The 20,642-nt window shown below is 36.2% G+C and overlaps 1 protein-coding gene across 2 annotated transcripts in view; it reads right to left on the reverse strand.

The window, feature by feature from the left end:
* The window catches only part of LOC105195935 (mannosyl-oligosaccharide 1,2-alpha-mannosidase IA), a 693,708-nt gene that overhangs the window by 406,161 nt on the left and 266,905 nt on the right, over window positions 1–20,642 (reverse strand). Inside the window, exon 1 of one of the 2 annotated variants that reach the window (XM_026132223.2) lies at window positions 14,665–16,349. The exons of the other annotated variant lie outside the window; for it this stretch is intronic. The gene's annotated coding sequence lies outside the window, so the exon portion shown is untranslated. Of the gene's footprint in view, window positions 1–14,664; window positions 16,350–20,642 lie in introns of those variants that run through there. 2 annotated transcript variants of the gene reach the window in all.

Here is a 20,642-nt window from a genome sequence, read left to right on the forward strand (position 1 = left end):
AGAACTTAATTAGACAAAGTGCGACGTGCTCTGTAAGACTTTGCACAATACGAGTAGAGCAAAACGCACTTGCTATGAAAATAGAACAACAAATCGCTGACGCTGGAAACTCTAGTTTTCCCTAACGTCTCGAGATACCCGTGAATTTTAATACAACCTGCGAGTTTTCTCTGTACTTAACAAACTTCGTCGCAGAATAATTTCTAAAGTACTTCCGCAGCTTTTCGTTTTTTTAATTAATATGGCGATTGCAACGATGCATCCTTAAATATTTATTACTCAAATTTAACGTGCGAGCTTAAGCACGAATTGTAATATGAAAGCTCACGAAACGGATACGACGTGCGCGAAATAAATTTTTTGCCAGTTTTTATTATTATGTATGCACTCCGGACGGGTGTTTATTCGATGTACAATGTGAACGTGACTATCCATCTCGGGACGCAATTTCTTGCCTAGTGTTCGTTCACTCGCTCGCTCGCTCGCTCGCTCGTTCACTCACTCGTTCAGTATTTGCTCCCGCGGCGAAGAAAAATGCGAGCGTCGCATTTGCACGTTAAATCGGATAAAACGAGCGCTCGATTTACCACGGAAGTAACGCGCCATTTCAGTCATTTTGCGACACATCCTCGTTATACAATATTCCAGTAAAATGTAAAATTTTCAAAATGTTCGAGTAAGTAACTTATATTTGTTATTTTTTATTCAATGTATCATCAAAATTATATAAGTTTCACTTTTATTGCTTATATAAATAATTGATAAAATTGTATATCAAAAAAATTTCACAGCATACTTTTCACAAAATCTAAATACACTAATCAATTCGCGATTAATATTAAAATAAAATGACGAAATAATGACAAAAAAGAAATCTTATTTCTTTCTTCAAAATGTAAATTTTACATATCGTAAAACTCTCAGTTTAAACGTTCTAACAAGTTAATTTCGAGTCTCTCTAATTACAACAGCGTCTGAATGTTCTCGAAAACTTGGATAGTTAAATACAGAGAGGGGTAAATACGAGTTTGACAGACGAATGGTACAGCTTAACATTTTCTTTTCGTTACGTAAACTAGTTGGCTCCTCTAGCTCTAGAAACGGAACACTGTGTCGTAAAGCACCGTATCTCTCGTTAGAAAAGAGAAAATGGAGCAAGGTAAAGGATGGTGCGCGGAAAGAGCAGCTTTTACACCCTTGAGAGTATTCTTTATTACATAGTGTACACACAGTACGTCGTTCTCGCGAGAGAATCGTCTTCGTGAAATATGCTTACATTCCTACATGATCAATTTCTTGATAAAAATCTCCCCAAATGTTTTAAATATCATATTTTCATTTTAAATAATAAATCAAGATAGAAAATAAGTGAACTAAGAAGAGATTTTAAGAATTTTAGAAATCTGTATAGTTTTACAAAAAAACATTCAGCTTTACTTAAATGATCTATATCTTGCTATATAATAGTAATTTTTTTTTTACTTTTTGATAAAAATACGTAATTAAATTTATTAAAAAATAAAAATTAAAATGTAAAGAATTTTGTATATAACATATTAAATTAATTTCAAAATTATATTAGGATGTTTCGTACGAACTGCATGTAAAGCCTAGCATGCTATGCATTGGAAATTAAGGATTGCAAATCAAAGATTAGAATTATATCAAATGATTTTAATTTTAATCGATTTCGTTTTGATTGATTGCAGTCTAATCCAGAATTAAAAATCCTCAATTTTCAATGCGTAATTTAATACAGATTTAATATCTGTTCTATAATGTATCAAAGAAAAAAATAAGTTAATAGTTATAATCGAGAAAAAATTATATTTAACTTGACGAGCACGTTATTTATATTACTGTTGTATAAAAATATAAATTCAACATTTACGCGTCAGCATAAAAGCAAACTTTATTCAACTGTATACGAAAATATAAAAATACACTAGCTGCCTATCATTGTGCTTGTTATGTTGTGCGATACAAGAAAACCAATATTAAAGAGATGGATGGTTAAAATGATCTATGTAGCTAAATTGAAATGGTATATTGTTATAAAACCACAAAATACAATTTCCTGAGAAATATTGGATGCCATTATTAAAATAGAACATAACCTTTTGCACAATATTTTTGTAATTAATTTCATCGTCGATCATGGAATATGTAACAAATCCGTAACGTATTGTAGATTTATATTTGTAACTTTATGTATTGATTCTTTTTTTTTTACGTACAAATAAACTTCAATATTTAGATAATTTTAGAAATATTCCAGAATATAGTAATAAAATTATCCCGCGGATATTTTTCATCATATATTTTTATTTTTGGTCAATTGTGAATATTGTATAAGATAATCTATGCAAATAGAAATGTGTGGACCAAATTTAAAAAGAAAACTTTGATTCTTGAAACACTATAAATTCATTGATTGCATCATTTTATACAAGAAAAGATGATAGTATGTCCTCTCCTCTTCTACCCAATTCCATTTTGTATAACTCTGTTAATAAACAATATTTTAAATTGAAAATTTAACGTTTACATTCGTCAATATATTGTTCAAATAATTTAAATTCAAACTTATAAAATATTCATTATCTAAAGTATTGTTTATAAAAATGTGATGACACTGTGTGTAAGAAACCAAAGAGAAACGAGAGTTGTAACGCGGCCCGTTCGCTAACATAGATTTTAGAAATTGATTTTGTTTATAAAAACACAACGTTTTGATATAAAATTATATATTTAATTTAAATAAAAAGAAATGTATAGACTGCGTGCGCATATAAGTACATATGCATAAGCCGTATATGACTACAATGATGAAAATCTAGATGTAATATAAACTACAAATTAGCAGTAAAACTACAATCAACATATCAAATAATTATTTCGATATGAAAATTTTAATAAAGAGATCACGTTAGATCTGTTAAGATGTCAGTGTGCATAAGAACTCATAGTAAATTTCTGTTACTGCTTAACTTTGCATAATTCAAAATGTGTATAGTTGAATAAAATGTTAAATAACACAAAATAACGCTTAAGTACACATATTCGTGTGATAATACGCCTAAATTTAAAAAAAAATGAAGAAATGTGTATATCTCTACACTATAAAATACTTTGAAAAAGTTGTAAAATACTCAAAAGTAAAACTATGTTATAACAAATGTCAGCTGTTACGTATCGTCAACGGTTACTGAAATGATAATCACTAAAATTCGTCACCTAATAACAGAGATATTACGAGTGGCCATGATATCATCTTCTCCCCTATTATTCCAATTAATTAAATACATACGTATAATATAATTAACAATTTAATGTCTCAATATTGGTTTCCTATTACTAAATTATTAACCGGATAGAATATTACGTTATTCAATTCTGCAAGCGTTTCATTGGAGTTTGACCTCGTTAGATAATCAAAGAAGACGTAACCTTGCGATCGGTGACCCGATTCTTGATAGAAGATATGAAGCTGCAATGCTTTGGGGCTTCGATGGCCTACTTCTCGAACTTGGGGAAGCGATAGGGCAGTTTAGTCTATGCCAACAATGGACCGGTGGAAAAGCAGACAATGTTATGAGGAACAATGAGTTTGAACAATTATGATAAAAGTTCCATTTTGATACGCATGTCAAACTACTCGGACATTTCTTATCAACAAGTTTAGTAAAAAAACATAATAGCAAGCGCAGTTTTGTATTCAAACATCAGACGTTATCTCAGAAAATTAAAAGTCGAGATAACCGACATCTATTCTAGTCTCATTTATATTCGCTTCTCCGTTAGATTTTTTTCATAAAAATGTTCATTGTGTTAAATATATTCGTTTAATTATAACGAGACTTTTATAGTCTATCTTCTATAAATCACAGCTTAGCCAACAGAATTGTATTATCGAATGACAGGACTATATCGATAATAAAAGCAAATACATGTATAAACAGAAGGTTTCCTTTCGATAAAAATGAAGCGTGTTGGGTTTAATCGTGACAAAATTGTCATCCGGTCTGACGAAAGCCAGTTTAAATGACGAATCGTTCATCAAGATACGCAAAGCCATGCTGATTGCACGAAGCTGCTTGCACGAGAATGCAGTGCAAGTGATTCACGGAACAATCGATCGCGGCGCATATATTCTCCTGCCAATACGTCGATAAATCATCCTGACAGGACGAGAGAAAAGTTTTTAGGGAAGATGAAGGAACCACCAGTGTGGTCTTAGACGAGCAAAAACGGCTCGGATTTGCCGAGCTCGCTGGTATGCGACTTTGTTCCTTTTTTCTAAAACTTCGTCTCAAGATGAAAGCAAAGTGTAAATCAAGTATCGTAATCGCGAGAATTCTGTGCAAACACGATTCAGATTACGCATACCAAATATTCCCTAGATGTATGCAGATACATCATCCATATATCTTGCCAGACTCCGCAAATGTTTGATTAATTCTCGGACAGTTTCGTTAACTATCGCAGTTATCGTACGCATTCAAGCGTAACTTTTGTCGATGTTGCTGTAGCCTAATTTATCATATAGTAGTTATACTTTAATCACGATGACGAGCGGAAATTTTCCACTCGGATCAAAGAAAAAACAACAAGTAACGCGCAATTCCACGGCTCGTTAATCGCACGAAGAAGATAAGTCGGCCAGACTCTCAGACATTCTTTTAGGCTTGAACGATTACCTCGGGAGAGAAGAGACGTAAAAACATACCCGCGTCCAAATCAACCCGAAGAAGATTCCAATGAAAGTTCTCTCGGTTCTTTCATTACGTACGTCGTAACTCCTTCCCGTTACTACCACCCGTCCCTCTATCCCGTCGTCGCGAGGACGTGAAAAGTATGATTGGAAAAGTTCGCAAGATGGAACCGAGTATTTCTATCGATTTTCGTACAGCATCTTACGCATACGATTAATCGGTGACTTTAAGTATTCGGTAAGTCTCCAAAGAAGACAACTCTCTTAATGAGTTGCTGATGGTTCGATTTATCGTAAATGCTGAGGAAAGTAACGAGTCCTACAAGTTAAAGAAGTGCTTTTCGCCAAGTTTAATCACTAATTTTAGGTACGGTTATCAAAAATTGCTCTGCCGATCGGCTTGTCAGTTACCAAACCGTTAATCTTTCGGACATTTGCAAAATATTGCTTGTGAGATCATTAATCTTTGAATATCTCTTTTACATTTTGCTAACAAATGAACTAAGAGTGATAAATGATAGCATAGGACGAGCTCTTCTACTGAAAAGTAATAACAAGAATTCTACTTAAATAGGTAATTATATATCATGTAAATACAATAGCATAATAAAGTGAGAAAATAAGACCATTTACGGAAAGAGATGTCTCACCATTTTTAACAAATAACACTGTTTTACACGACTTTTAGATCACAATCCAGACAAAATGATTCTTATAGATTTGTTGTTGCTAAAAACAAATCTGCTAATAAAATTACGTTACATTTTTGAGCTATTTTACTCAAAAATACCCAAAAATGCCATTTTTGGCAATTTTATGTCCAATTTTCTTAAATATGTGACGTGATGCAGCAATTTCGTTAGCAGATTCGTTTTCAGTGACAAAAAAATCTATAAAAATCATCTTGTCTAGTTTGTGATCTAAAAAAAGTTTAAATTTGTCACAGAGTGTAATCTTTTGTTGTAAGCTCATTATTAAAACCATCCCTACTATGTTGGAGTATGGAAAACGCATTTTCTTGCGAGCATACAAAGAGCACGTAGCGCGCCAGAGACGCAGCATCCGCGTAGTACGGTCAAGGTAAGGACGACGATTTATTTACGATCCACTTTTATGTCTCCTAGATCGTACGCACGTAGCTCGCTATACGGCATGAATGGCAATTCGCTTGTGAACGGATCATTCAGGCCGCGCGTCATGGGATTCGCTTGCACTCTTCGCTGACCGAGCGGTGCACGTCGCCGCGTCGCGCGTTATAACGTTTCACTATGTGCTCGTACACTCGGCGCAAGAACGAGTACTGGATCGTCGTCGGCGACGGTTGCGCGATTTCCGACCGTTTGCATTCCGCGCTTCTTCCACGTGTGCTCGGTGAATAGCGTTTCGCATGGGCAGAATGCAAAAACCAGTAGTAAAAGACGTAGAGAAATTGCAAAATCACACACCGACATTGGTGTCTCTAACAACAAACTTGATTCGCAGACTGCATTATGCAAACGTTGCAGCATGCCGCTAAAAAATCTCTCGTGGCCAATAAATTCCATCGCTAGAAAAATCCACGAGGTAGAATACGCATCGTAGGCTATTATTTTTCTTCGTTTAATCATTTTGACGCGTCAGATTATCGCGGAAAAAAATAGTGCATACGCTGTCCTTCAATATTGATAAATTTGCTAAATACTTTCCACGATTTATATCATCCGTTATTGGAATATCGTGAATTATTTGTTATACAACTCATGGTCATGTTATACAAATACCTTGCGCCTGTGACACGTGAGCCACGTACACTATAAAGTTTGTAAATGACAGTTGTGAACGTGAATCGGCTGTGCAAACAGGGATTTGAACGACGCGACGACGGTGGATGCGCAAAATCAACCTACGCTTTCGAGACGTGAGATACTGGAATACATTACGCGGATGATCTGCGCTGACCTTTCACGTGCCAGTAGCTCACGCTGTCTAGCATGATTGCCGGGGACAATAGTCAAACAGAACGGTAATTCTATTGTTGATGATTGCACGATAATACGCGGTGATCAAGTAGCGCTTGCTGGCTATGTGAATTTTTGCGTTGCAGCGGAATCAACAAGTTATAAGAATAGATATAATACAATTATATATTTTTAAGAAAGACACTCTCTAAATCAGAATCAGTGTATTATTCACTGAAAGATAGTGAAAAGCCTGATTTCAATAGTATACTTATAATTACATCGATCACTGTGTGTTGTATGCACTGTCTTTCACTGATAATACACTGATTCCGACTGGTATATTATCTGAGAATATACTGATCGGAATCAGTGTTATCACCAAATGTACCTTCCTTTTAAAACGAAATCACTGATAATCACAGTTATAAGTATAACACTGCAACTCAGTAAGATTTCAGTGATTTAGATTTAGAAAGCATGAGCTATCTTTACTGATACGGAGAAAAAATTAAGATTGCTTCAAAAGAATTATAATGTTATTCTTTGCCTATCCACATAAAAGAATTATGAGAATTAGATCTCGGGAAGCGAACTATATGGTTGCCCCGACCCTAGCAAATGTAGCTACTATACGGATGTCACAACCGTAATCTAACTGTAACCTACCCGTATTATCAGATGACAACGGTATTATGCCATCAGAAATATAATGGAATCCGTTCACATGTAGTTCACTCAATAGCAAATTAATGACAGAAATAGGACACCTGTACCCAGTTTAGCAGCTTGATGTAAATTGGCAGCAAAAATCGAGCAGAATCTGTCGCCAATCTGCCATTAAATTATCTCAAGTTATATCGACAGATTGTGCCAGAAGAACATTAGCTTAATGTAGACATAGTTACGGCTAATCTGTTGGAATCTCTACGGACATTTCGCTAACAAGGATATAAACTAGGACATAACACACACTTTATTTTATGTGTGAAAATTCTTCGCAAATTACTGCTGTTGTCTATTTTATAACTATAATTAAATCGAATTCTCAGTGCTGTGCAACTATATGTTATAGACTTTTCAATTATTTAGCCATAATTATGCAAGAAACGTCCAACTCACATGAAATTTATTTCGAAAAAAAAAGCAAATAATATTTAATGTGATTTCAAAATGTAGGTAAACACTGTTTTTTATTCATTTTAGGTATATATCAGACTTTGATCTTTTTTGCTTAATGTAAAGAAATGTACGGACTGCCCACTAATTAGAATAATTAAAAAATTTTAATTTCGTAGGTTGGACGTTTTTTTCTATATGCCATTTATTCTGCCTATTTGTTTTGCAGACCACATTAGAGGGATAGTAATAATCCTTCGGTTGAGGTAATCATATACGAAGATAGTCTAACTAAACGTTACGTATCAGAAGAATTACGGTTATAAGAATGGTAGATAAGCATCTTAACAACTGTATTTAATGTAATATCAGTATACAACTTGAATTCACAGACATTTCTCTTTCAAATATAGAGAATATTGTTATAACTACAGTAATTTTTTTTTTTGTAATAGGTAGCTAATTTGTATTATGTCAAAATGTATGTTTTGCGCGACCTACGAAAAAAGTTAACTAATTTTAACCGTCATGAACAACTTATTACTTTCGTAAACTCTTCGTCACTGAGCGCATAAAAAGTTCTCACAGCTGAGACACTTTGTTCACTCATACGTTACTTCGTTCGCTCAACTCTCAAACGCCTCCCGGGCCTGCCCATTTATTATTTTTTTTTCAGGCGGGCTACGTCTCGCTCGTAAGGCGATCCGACATGACGTGATATCTCGGTACGACGCCTTAGGCGCAGCCGTGGATTTTCGTCGCGATGCTTTACCGACTTTACTCCCTTACGCGACTGTTTACTCGCTTTTCCAAAATGGCCAGCCGTCGCGCGCCTCTCTTCCTTGATTGCAGCTATCGAGGTAACTCCTTGCATAATGCATATCGGCCTAACATCGAGGAGATGGAGAGGAAAGAGATAAAACGAGAGAAAGGGAGAGAAGGAGAGTCGAAGCGACGGCCGCGATATAAAGGTGCGCCGCGCTGTGCAAGAGTGTAATTTAAATTTTCGGACTGACTCACCGCAGAGCGGGAACTTTTTCAATGTATACAGTTTTTAAAAGTACCCGGGTCCTGTTGCCCGCCCTGCATAATGCAAAGTAGCTTCGTATCACCCGCACCGTTTTTACAAGCGCGACGGACGTATCGCCAACCATCACGCCGGTTCGTGAATTTGTACGAACGTGGGATACGCGAGGCGAGGTCACGTTGCATTGAGGGTCACCATTTAGCGTGACGTTTTCCTTTTTCCCGTCGTCTCCCGTCGCGAGACGCTTTAAAACCGAGCGTTTAGATTTACGGCCCTCCGACCGTCCACTGTGCCGCTGCAATTTCGCGTTTCTTTTTTTTTCGCAAGCCGATTCGGTGAAAGGATACGGGAGGACCGCATTAGATTCACGCATTAGACTTTCATATTCGCCACGCGCAAGTGTCCCAGCTCTTCGCCCGTTTTCCGTCGTGAATAGAAACGTTGGCTGGAAAAACGACCGATAAATGCCGAATTACGACCGCGGGCGCGGAATTTTCAAGCACGTACGTCACATTTTTCGAGTATCGTGAGAACCGTAGACAACGAAAGCTCGCGAAGTGAAATATATCACGAGAGTCAACTGATTTGCCTCTCAAATTATACCGTTTAATATACTCCTGCGAAAAAATCTTTGAATTAATAAAAAAATAATCATCGGACCGTGAAGGAAAATAATTTTCTAGAGAGCGCAAAAATAGGTCAAAGTAAATAATATCGCGAGAAAGCAAACAAATTGAAGAAGCGCTTTAATTGACTGGCGCAATCTACCGTGTTACGATTGGCAATCACAAATGTGCGCGAGAGTATGAAGAAGTGCGTAGAAATGAATAATTCATTATCGTAAAATTATCAAATATAATTCATTTTAATATTAATTACGATTTGCAATTGTGGATGTGAATCAGAAGAAGATAATACGAACAAAATTAAATAAATAAATTGACATTCCACTTAATTAACATTTATCGAAGCCATTAAAATTCTACAAAATTATGGTTCAAGTATAGTTGATAAGCGATAACACAATCTTTTTCTAAAAAATTAATAAAACATCAATTTAATAGAGCAGATACGAATACTTCAAAGTTATCTAAATTAAATTATCTGTATACAGATAGGAGAAAAGGTGTAATCTTTCTGCAAATAAATATTTTTTAATCTTTAATTTTAATTGAAATTTATTATTATATACTATTATTATTCATGCATCTCAAGTTAAACAATCTAATTTTTTCCGTACATGCTTAATCGTGATAATAATACAAACAATAAATTATATATTATAATAAGAATGTATTATAAAATAATCTCTGCAAAAAATGACTGAAATTGGAAATGTGTCGATATTTATACTTTTCGTATAAAAATAAATGTTATATATAAAACTATTCAATAATGTCAATATTTAACAACACAATTTTGTAGTTTGTTTTCTTTACCTACTTATCATTTTTCATTTTTATAATACTCTAGATAGAAAAATTTGAGTGCGAATATGCTGTAAATCTAATTTGAAGAAAATAAAATATAAGCATAAAACATGTTTTAAACATTAATTGAATCGAAAATATATTGAAAAAAGCTCTAATATAGGTTAAATATTAAAAAATGTACAATGCATAATAAAATATGACTTCAAACTTCAGTAAACTTTATTTATAACTAAACTCAACGTTATAGTGAAACTTGACATTAATCATTTTAAATACTTAAAAAAACTTATTTTCAAAAATCAAAATTTTTTCATCGTATTTTTAATATTTTTCTCTTCGTCATTGTGTTATAATATCATACATTCTTAGATAACACATAGTCCAAAATTGAAATATAAAACGTCTTTTGTAAAAATATTTAACAAGTCTGTTACACAGGAAAAAAATTAATATCAAATCAACATTCTTTGTTTCACATATAAGAAAGAATATAAAATCTTCTTGGAAGAATTTATAATTTTAAACAGACATAATTTGCTTACATAAAGAACATTTTTTTCTTCATGTATGCAAATTATATGTCTGTTTAAGGCTATAAATTCTTCCAAAAAAATTTTATATTCTTGCTTATATATGAAACAAAGATTGTTGATTTGATATTAAATTTTTTTTCTGTATAGACTTGTCTTTAAGAAGCCTCCTGAATTTAGACTTTGTCTCGGTTTTCATTAAAGCATCGTAAAAACATACCGTTTCTTATTGGAATAATTTTTTATTCAAATAGAAAATCGCCGTTAAACTTTTTTTATTACTTTCATATGCAATATAAAAAATATATGTAATTTTTCCCGCACGGAATGTAGAGAGATTCAGGTTCGAGTTCTGGCTGAGATGTTATTTTTTCGTAATAAAATTTTTTACAGTTTTTCCGAGGAAGGGGGGAAATCTTATAGATGCTTCTAAAGCATTAATATTACATATACCGACTTTATGACTGTGTTTCAAGTTTAACGAATATGAAACGCGCAGTTAGTATAAGTTGGAGATTGTTAACTATTATTATAATAATTTTAATTGTAATAATAATTAAAAATTATTATTCGGCACTAAAAATCACTGTGACTGTCATGTCCCTAATTTTATGTTTGACATTTTCGTCAGTTCGGATTTAACTCATTACTGTAAATTTTTCATTATTTCTTCATTGATTTTTGAAAAAATATATAATACATTTTTAATAATAATAATTATAAAATAAAAACGTACCAATTTCGTGAAATGGTTAAAAAGAGCAAGTTTTGTATTAAATATTAACTTGCGAGAGTCATGACAAGTGTATGACAAGCGTTTGGCGCGGAGTAACATTACGAATGCAATTACAAAAGCTCGCGCATATGTTCTGAAGACACGGGAGGTCTAATTCACCAAATAACGTTTTCAGCACGGATTTGACATCTGAAAATACGGTTCCCCGCAAATGACTACCTCGTTATTGCCGTGCTATAAATAGACCTGAACGGCCTTGGTCAACATTCTTCGAGGTCATCGGCTTCACCCGGCACCCTCACGCATCGTATGAAGATGTTTTCTCGATTATACTGAAATTCTTCATAGAAATCGCAAACGGGACTTTCAATGAGGATCTCGTGCGAAATGAACAAGTAAATGGAACACGTTTCTTCACAGATTTAACTTCGCTTATGTAATATTGACCGTGGGTCATGTCAAAAGTCGGGAACGTTTTATTTTAAAGTGGTAAGAAACAAAATTAATTAATGACAATTAAAGTTCACATTATCTCTATACTCAGAGAAAGAAAAACCGTATAAGCAACTACAAATTTGTTGACAAATAACCTCAATTATGCATTACAAAGTTGTAATAAACATAATAAGTTATATGAACTAAGAAAATGTAATAATGTTAACCATTTGTAGTGAAATTGTTGTATAAACTATAATAGGAAAATAGTAATGCAGAAGCAGATGATGGAAAAATTAAACCGACTGAGATTCGAATTCAAGATCCCTCGTTTTCATTCCTAGTGCACTAGGGTCTTGCATCACTGATCCGCTACTATCGTAATTATTCTAATCATATCCGTACATAAACTGGAAGTACGTAATTATCATAACTTATTTGTCTATATAACTATGCAATTATAGTTGAGGTGCTACTTCACTATAAATTAGTAATTGCACAAATATTGTTGCCATATAGTTATTGCAAGTAAAATTTTACTTGCAATAACTGTAAAGTAGTTTATTCAACTACACATTAATTTTACATATAAAACTTGCCTAATTGTCACTTTTATGAATTTTTCTCCGAGTGTGAGACTTTTTTCTATTTCTAAAATCGATTAAGATGTTACGAAAGTGAAAATTCATAGAAAGCTAATCGTTGAATAAATTTGTGTTTATGTATGAGTAAAGTTTAATTCCTCAGAATCACTTAATTTTAATTGGTATTTCTTTAAATATTAATTTTAATAATAAAACATACTTTCTTTTGTCTTTTAACTGTACAAAAGGTGTACAGGGATTTTTTGAGCTAAATTCTTACGGCCCTGACGGAAAAGGGCGAAAGAAATTAAATCAAACTATACAAAGGAGTCAACCGTATTTCGTTCGCTGGTACCTGGTTTCTTTCTGCGAAGCATGAATTCAATTAAGATGTAATAATCTCACAGAAGAGATCGCCAGAAGTAGACAACCGAGCGCGAAAGATTGAATTTTGTCTAGTGGTCATTGGATACGGTGGTCAGAAAATTGCCATGTTTGTTCTTCCCCGTGCTACATCTTCGTTGAATTGAAAAATTGCTTCGGGATCTTATTCACTTCCTTTTGGGGTCTAACGTGTTTACGCGAATCAATAGTGGATCAGCCTCGCGAATTCACCCCTATGCACGGTCAAAAAGATACTTTGCGATACATCGACATTTCCGCCAATTTTAACGTCACTTCGACGACCGGACTGCAGACAACGTAATCATTCTCGAAATCTTATAGAGTGAAAAATCACTTGAAAAATTGCACAAGTCCTATTTTCACTCTACAGAAGTGAATTTTAATTCTTATTAAAGTGACAAACCACTCAAAATTTGCACAAATTTAACTTTCACTTTTTTAAAGTGGCGTTTCACTCTACGAGATTTAAAAAGCACGTTAAGATAAAATGCAGTAGCGAATATGAATTCTTTATATGTACTCCTCTGGTGATGAACGTTACGTCGTAACACAGTTGGCAAATTTAACTTACATTGCATCTTACAAACATTGAGGTCCACTAAAATTTTTGTGATGATTTAACTCAAGATGAATGTATTAGATAGTAGCACAAATATTATGTAAAAAATTATCACAAAAAATGTAATAATTTAATTCAAGTTCAAAAACAAATTGTGAAAGCATGTTACTTCAATAAAATTAACATTTATAATTTATTTATCGTAGAAATTAACGTATTTATAAAACTACATTACCTGATGCGATAAAAATAATAATTTAAGATGTCTACTCTATAGTTCTCTACTAGATTTCACCAAGAACGGATAGGCCAGCAATAATTTTCTTGGCATATTAATACATTTAATACTGTCGATTATTTTTTACCGTTCGACAAAAAAGAAAAATTTTTATCAATCGGATATTATTATTAAATTCAATCACGGCTCTTTTTTATTAATTGGACTTAATCCATTCTCGCTATTGAACGAAGAATAGCTGACAGATTTCCAATTTTGATCATGCCGAAGTTTTTTATCACATTGACAACTCATATGTCTCTGCGTAATGAAATTTGTAATTTGATTTGATATATATTCGCGACAACAATTTTCGTTAAAACCATGATTTATTTATTAATATTTAATGTAAATATTATCACTGATAAAGACCCGCGTAGTCGAAACATTCGATTTAGAATTTGAGATATCGTTTAAATAAAAGAACATTGTGACATTTTAAATTGTTATTTTGCTCGTAAGAGGTCGTTAACCTTATTCCGATTACGTAAATAAGCGGGTTTGTTCTCAACATCCTTTATTACGTAACTTTCATGTTATTTGTTCATTTACCCATTTGAAATATTTTGACACCAAAAAATGTTGAATATGAATTTAACACAAAATATTTAAATAATATAGTCACACTGTGTTACATTTACACTCAAGTATATCAATACACAAAAAATACTTTTCTGTTAAACTTGACACAAAAATTTTAACAAGGACAGTTTCTAACACAAATACAAAATGATTTTCACTGTGTAAAATTATGGCATCGGTTCAATTTATTGGAATTATTGAGCGACACGCGACGCAACGCGAACCAAAGTGTTAGCGGAAAAACGATTTCAGCCTGTGCGGTCTACTGCGATTTATCTTACCGTGAGATACACAAAGGAGAGAAACCGATGATTTCGATACTTTACCGATTTCCGAAGATGAAGAACTAGGTCCTCTCGTCAATCCCGGGCGGAATCTCGTAATATCACAGGTTTTATCACAGAACGATGGGCAGTAGAAGATTCGGTAGAAGACGTTCGGGTATCTCACTCGAGGCAAAGAGCTCGATCGGAATTTGCGTGAAGTCTCGTAAACGATAATCCCCGTCCCGGGTTCGACGAAGCGGCCAGCGGTTACCGAGTACGCGCTAATCCTCGCGTTAAGGAGACAAGGTCGATGATCCGCCGCTGCCGTTTCCCGCGCGTGTTCGCTCACTGCTTCACGCACGGTCACGAGGTGTTATCGCAAGCGATGCTCGTCAGCTCTTATTTCCTTCCGTCTTGCCACTTTCGCGACGACGGCACGCGACGACGGCGCACGACGAGTCCCCGGGGGTTTCGCGTGCGGACTCGAGGCCTCGATCGCCGTTGCAGCGGCACGTGGATCGACGTGGATCGACGGTGGACGACCGCTCCGAAATAGCGCGATCGCGTTACTCCGGCCAAACGTGGATCGCGTCTCAAAAGGTCACGCGGGGCTGTTGCATGCGGCGGCAAGCCGGCGAAAGTCGAGTGTCGGCACGCCGCGGGCGATGTTGTTAACGGTGGCGGTTTCGCGTCGCCTCGACGTCGAAACTGGAGCGCGACGATTATCGTCCGATCGTGCCTCGGACGTGTCCGGCCGAGCGCCGCGATAACAACAGCGGTAATTGACGATTATCGACGATCGACGAGGTACACTGTATCGACGCACACCGGCCAGTGAACGAGAACAGGCTGGACCGACAGACACACTCCGAGCGGAGGAATCAGCGTGGCGGTCAGTTAGAAAAATAACTCGGGCGAAAACACTAGAGATAACCGGGGCTGCGGCACGCGCTGCCACGTCACTCCCATTCGCGTGTAATCGCTGGCGTGAATTTACTGGCGTGGCGGCGGGCGTGTACGCGTACGCGTACGTATGAAGTTAGCCGTGAATGGCGCGTACGTCACACGCGGCGATTCCACGAATTCGACGTTATTCTCCTTCGGAGCGATAAACAACACTAATTGACGAGAGTCACGAGTGCAAGTCACGGTTTCGCCCGGCAGGGAAATCGCGCTGTCGATCCGTCGATACTTTCGTTTTGCCTTCTTCCCTCCTCGGATCCCGTTACGAGAGAGACAGGGGGGGAGGGAGGGCGCGCAACGTTGCGTACGCGTCGGAGAGCTCACCGCGTGAACGTTGCCGAAATCGAAGCGGCGACGGCGTCTCCTTCACTCCGCGAGACACGCACTGGGACGCTCGCGTGGAATGTCGAGAACGCGCGGAATGTCACGGGGCAACTCTCGCGATGCGTCGCGATCTCGTCTCTCTTTCCGCAAACGGTACGGCCGCCGCTCTCACACAGCGCGAGAACCCGCGATTTTACTCTTCTTCCTCTTTCTCTCTCTCTCTCTCTCACTCACACGCGCACTGCACTGCTCAATGGCACTCTCGATCGACACGCACGATATCTCGTCGCACACACGACACGGGTCGCTTCTTCTCTCGCAGCACGGCGCTCCGTCGTCACGACACACGAATCGGAACCGTCGTCGAGTGACAAATCGAAAACGAAACCGAGTTAAATGCACGCGCCGCGATCGCGTCCGCTGGAGCACTGACGCGCGGCTCCGCGACTCCAGAAGCAACTGCGGCCGACTTCGCTCCGAGTACTTCGGCGGCTCGGTTCGCCAGCCCGAATGGACCCGAGGCGTCACGAAGCGCTCGTCCATCCGCGCGCGGCCTGACGCCCGACGACACTCCGGCCTCGACCTCGGGTCGAGATGGAGCACGCAAAAGCCGCTAATCGGGATCTTGTGAGATAAACGTCGTTCGTTACAGAAATGGTCCACGTTAAATAACTGCGAGATTAATCCGCGTGACGATCCCATTTCGATTCATCGGACGCTTCGAAGCGCTCCAAAGGTAGGGAACGAAGTTATTAATACGTCATAAATTTTCCCAACTCGCTCAATATGCTTTAATCAGACGAATAGTGCAGTTGAAGCGCGGTTATTTGAAAATTTATCTTCGTAACATCGATAACGTTGCGTCAATAGCTACCATGCGAAAATAGCCTAAAGACGATCAAAAAATCAAAGTGCTCGAATCTGTTTAAAAATTATATCGAGTATTATTTAAAGCGATATTAAAATCAGAGAGAAAATGCAGTTGAAACGTACACATTTGAAAATTTATCTTCGTCACATCAGCAATGTTCACCAGCAATCTATTATGCAAAAACAGTCCAATAAAAATTAAAAAATCAAAATGTTTCAATCTGTTTAAAAATTATATCAAATATGGTTCAAAGCGATATTAAAATCAGAGAGATAATAAAGTTGAAGCGTATATTCGAAAAAATTATCTTCGTAACATCGATAACGTTGCGTCAATATGGAAATAATTTTGTTGAAATACATATATGAAAATAATTACGTTGAACCATTTTAAAAAATTATATAAAATGTTGAAGTTGTTTGCTAGTTGCTAGAATATTAAAATTGTTTACAGCAACATTATCATGCTCGGACGTCCTACATAATTATTTTGATGACTCAACGTAAAATTATTTTCTGATCCGGATGTTGCTAAATTTTTAGATGCTGCAGTAAAATTATTCTTGCTGTGTAATCTACTATGCAAAAACACCTTGAAAACAATAAAAAAAATCAAAAAACTTCAATCTATTTAAAAGTTGTGTATCGGTTATTATTTAAAACAATATTAAAATTTGATTGTGCCTATTTATTTTCTAAGAAAATAAAAGTTGGATTTATTATTATATGGCAGATAGGTATATCGAATAATTGATATATAACGCTACTTTTTAAAAAGCTTTGATATACATATATAAAAAATTATATAAATAGTTAGAACACATCTTTTTTATATTCTGCAAAAATTCACGGCTGTTTTCGTTAAATTCACTATTCAGTTTTTCGTGTACAAGTAAAAAGCTAAAAGTATTTATGAATTAAAGATTTTAATGGACTAAAGAAATATAACAGAAAATTTGATAACGTTGTTAGCAGAAATAATTTAATGTATTGTTACAAAGGTATTAATTAAAAACTAATCTGTTGTACCAGATATAAGTAAATATCAAAATATGTGGTAAGCATTAAAACGTTATAGGTTTGTAATTGTCATATTCGATATTTTAACGGCAAAATTAAGAATATGCAAAAACAATATGTAAAATGTTATACGTAAAATCTTATGAATGGTTATCAAAATCGTTACATTAATTTAATTTTACGTAGTTAAAACTAGTAGTCATGAAATACAAATACTAAATTTTCAAAAATTATTATGTTCCCAATAATATAAGTCACTTTTTGCTGAGATTCTTAGATGGAGAGTTCCTTACAAAAAATATGGAACTTTCCACACCCAGAAAAAAATTCAAATATTTGAAAAAATATTTTAATTTTTGATAAAATTTAAAAAAATTTTTAATAATTTGATAAAAACCACCACGTGATTAAGGTGTCCACGTTGCAACATGTATCAAAAAAGATAAAATACTTGTGTGCTAGTAAATTTTCGAAAAAAAAACTGTTGAGTGTTTCAATAAACTCGGATTACTATATCAGTAACTGATAATATTTCATGAGTTAACTAAATAGTAATCGTCAGTTACTGGTATAGTAATCAGTTTATCGAAACACTTTATCAGTTTTTCTTTTTAAAAAAATCCCCCCTCCCCTTGTTTCCGTTTAGATGAGTAATTTCATTCTCAGAAAAGTCAAAAGTTTCCATCCTTGCTGAGATTACCTCGTTCATACATCCTTGAGGAATAAAAGCATATAGAACAGTCAACGACAATCAGCCGATTGCACTTTACATAACGTGGATTATCTCCGTCGTAATATTTATCGTAAATTCCAAATAACAATCCCATACTGCGTTATTTTTACATCGCACAATAACAAAACGCGCTGTCGATAAATGTTACTCGCGAATAAAGCAACAATGGCGTCAGGAACGTTTACGATGATATTAGAGAAGCCAATCTCTGATCTAAATCTGGATCTACGTCGTGAAATTGAAACGATAATAACGCGCACGTTGCGATACTCAAATTACGCCGGCGTAATTCCGAATCCGTTTCTCGCGTTGCGCAACATCTTCATGCACGATGGTCGTCAATTATCGTCGTTGCATGCGCTTCGCGTTGGATTAAAACAGGCACGGCGATGCCTGGGTGCGTGATGGAAATCATTTTCACGCCGGGCTCAAGATTTTCGTGCCTCGTGCTCGGGATCCAGTACAGTACATGCCGGAGTCTCGGCAGCGTACCTGCAAGGGAAACGTACGTAGGTATCGAATTCGCGCTACGGTTTCATCAGAATCTAGTTAACTCCTCGCGGTCTGCCGAACTTCGATCTAATAACAAAGCGCACGCGAACCTATCTAATAACCATCGCGATTACATCTTCATTAAGGACCGTCCGAGCGTCGAGATATATCTACCTCGTATTGTTAACTCGCCTAAGCAAATATCTATCACAAACGTTTTACACGCGTAAACATTACGTGTGTTCGCTAATAATCGTACAGGAAGGCTATTGTTAATCGAGCATCATTAATTTTCCTTTTTCCTTCGCGGAAAGCAAAATTCTATTTTGCAGTGTACGGTTACACGTAGCGCGGTTAGAAAATACGACAATTTTATCCTCGTTGTACAATGCGCTTTTTAAATTAAACAAATGTATCGATCGTATTATGCACGCGATTGTTAAATCCATGTTCATTACGCGAATATGTACAATGCGTACATTCAGAAGGTATTACATATTCATCAAGATTTTCATTTCAATGTATTGAAATTGCAACGACTGAATTGTACATACATAAGAAACTTCTTCTATCTTACGAAACACGTATCTGGCATATTCCTTATAAGCCACGTTTATTCACATGCTCCTTTAATCTCCTATTGAAATTTCTTCAGAATTCCTGCACGTACGCGAAAAAGGCTCGAACAAAATTTCATTACACGCATAAATTCCGTTTCGCCGTTGGCGTTTGGCAATTTTGGACTTGAACGATTTCGTTTTCCTTCGGCGCTTATTTTCCGCAACGAAAGAGTTTAATTGCCTGCAACTCGGGCTGCGTAAGACACGCGATCGTTTCAGGGAGAAAAAATATTATCTCAAAAGCGCTATATATATATCCACGAGTATTCCGGAGACGAGATTGCAAAATCCGGATGACCGGATGTACGTCCGCGGATTTACATTTTCATTAAAGCCCTGATTGCAATCGCGGACTTCTTGGGCGTTGTTGAAAGCCTGTCACCGCGTAATAAAGCACTTGGAAAGCCCTCTTTCTTTTTGCAAACCGCCGACACATTCCAACTTTGATCCTCTCTTCAGCAACGACTTTATTCTGCTGCATCTTCTCTCCGCTTCCCTGACGGTCCATCAACTCACACAAATTTTCCCCGAACCCCCGTGTCTCCCAAACGACCGCCCCGTCCCCCTTCCTCCTCATAAAAAATACAATATTTTCCTTTCATTTGATCTGACAACTTCCCTCCCTTTCCTCTCTTATCCGTCAGTCTCTCTCGCTCTCTCTTTCTCCGTGTCTGTTCGTCTCTTTGTGTGCCTGGCGGATCTGTAAGTTTAATTCGACGCGGAAGTCCAGGCGAATCCGCGCCACAACCGCTCGCTCTGGGCGACTTGATTGCTTTGTCCTCTGAGACTCTAATATGAATTACAAACCTGCTCCTTGACTTCTCCACTCTCGTTCCCGCCTCATCCTCACCCAAACCGTTATCTCACCGTATTTCCCTACCGACTGCGCATTCGCGTAGAGAAATGGGACAGTTATAAGGACGTCACGTTTTGTTGCGAGAAACGTGAATTAAGATGAAAGATAATCTATTTATGATATACAAACGGTATTTGCGCTGCACTGACATCGATTGAAC

Source organism: Solenopsis invicta, chromosome 1 (genome assembly GCF_016802725.1).
Source record: "Solenopsis invicta isolate M01_SB chromosome 1, UNIL_Sinv_3.0, whole genome shotgun sequence".
In the NCBI taxonomy this organism is placed as follows: Eukaryota; Metazoa; Arthropoda; class Insecta; order Hymenoptera; family Formicidae; genus Solenopsis; species Solenopsis invicta.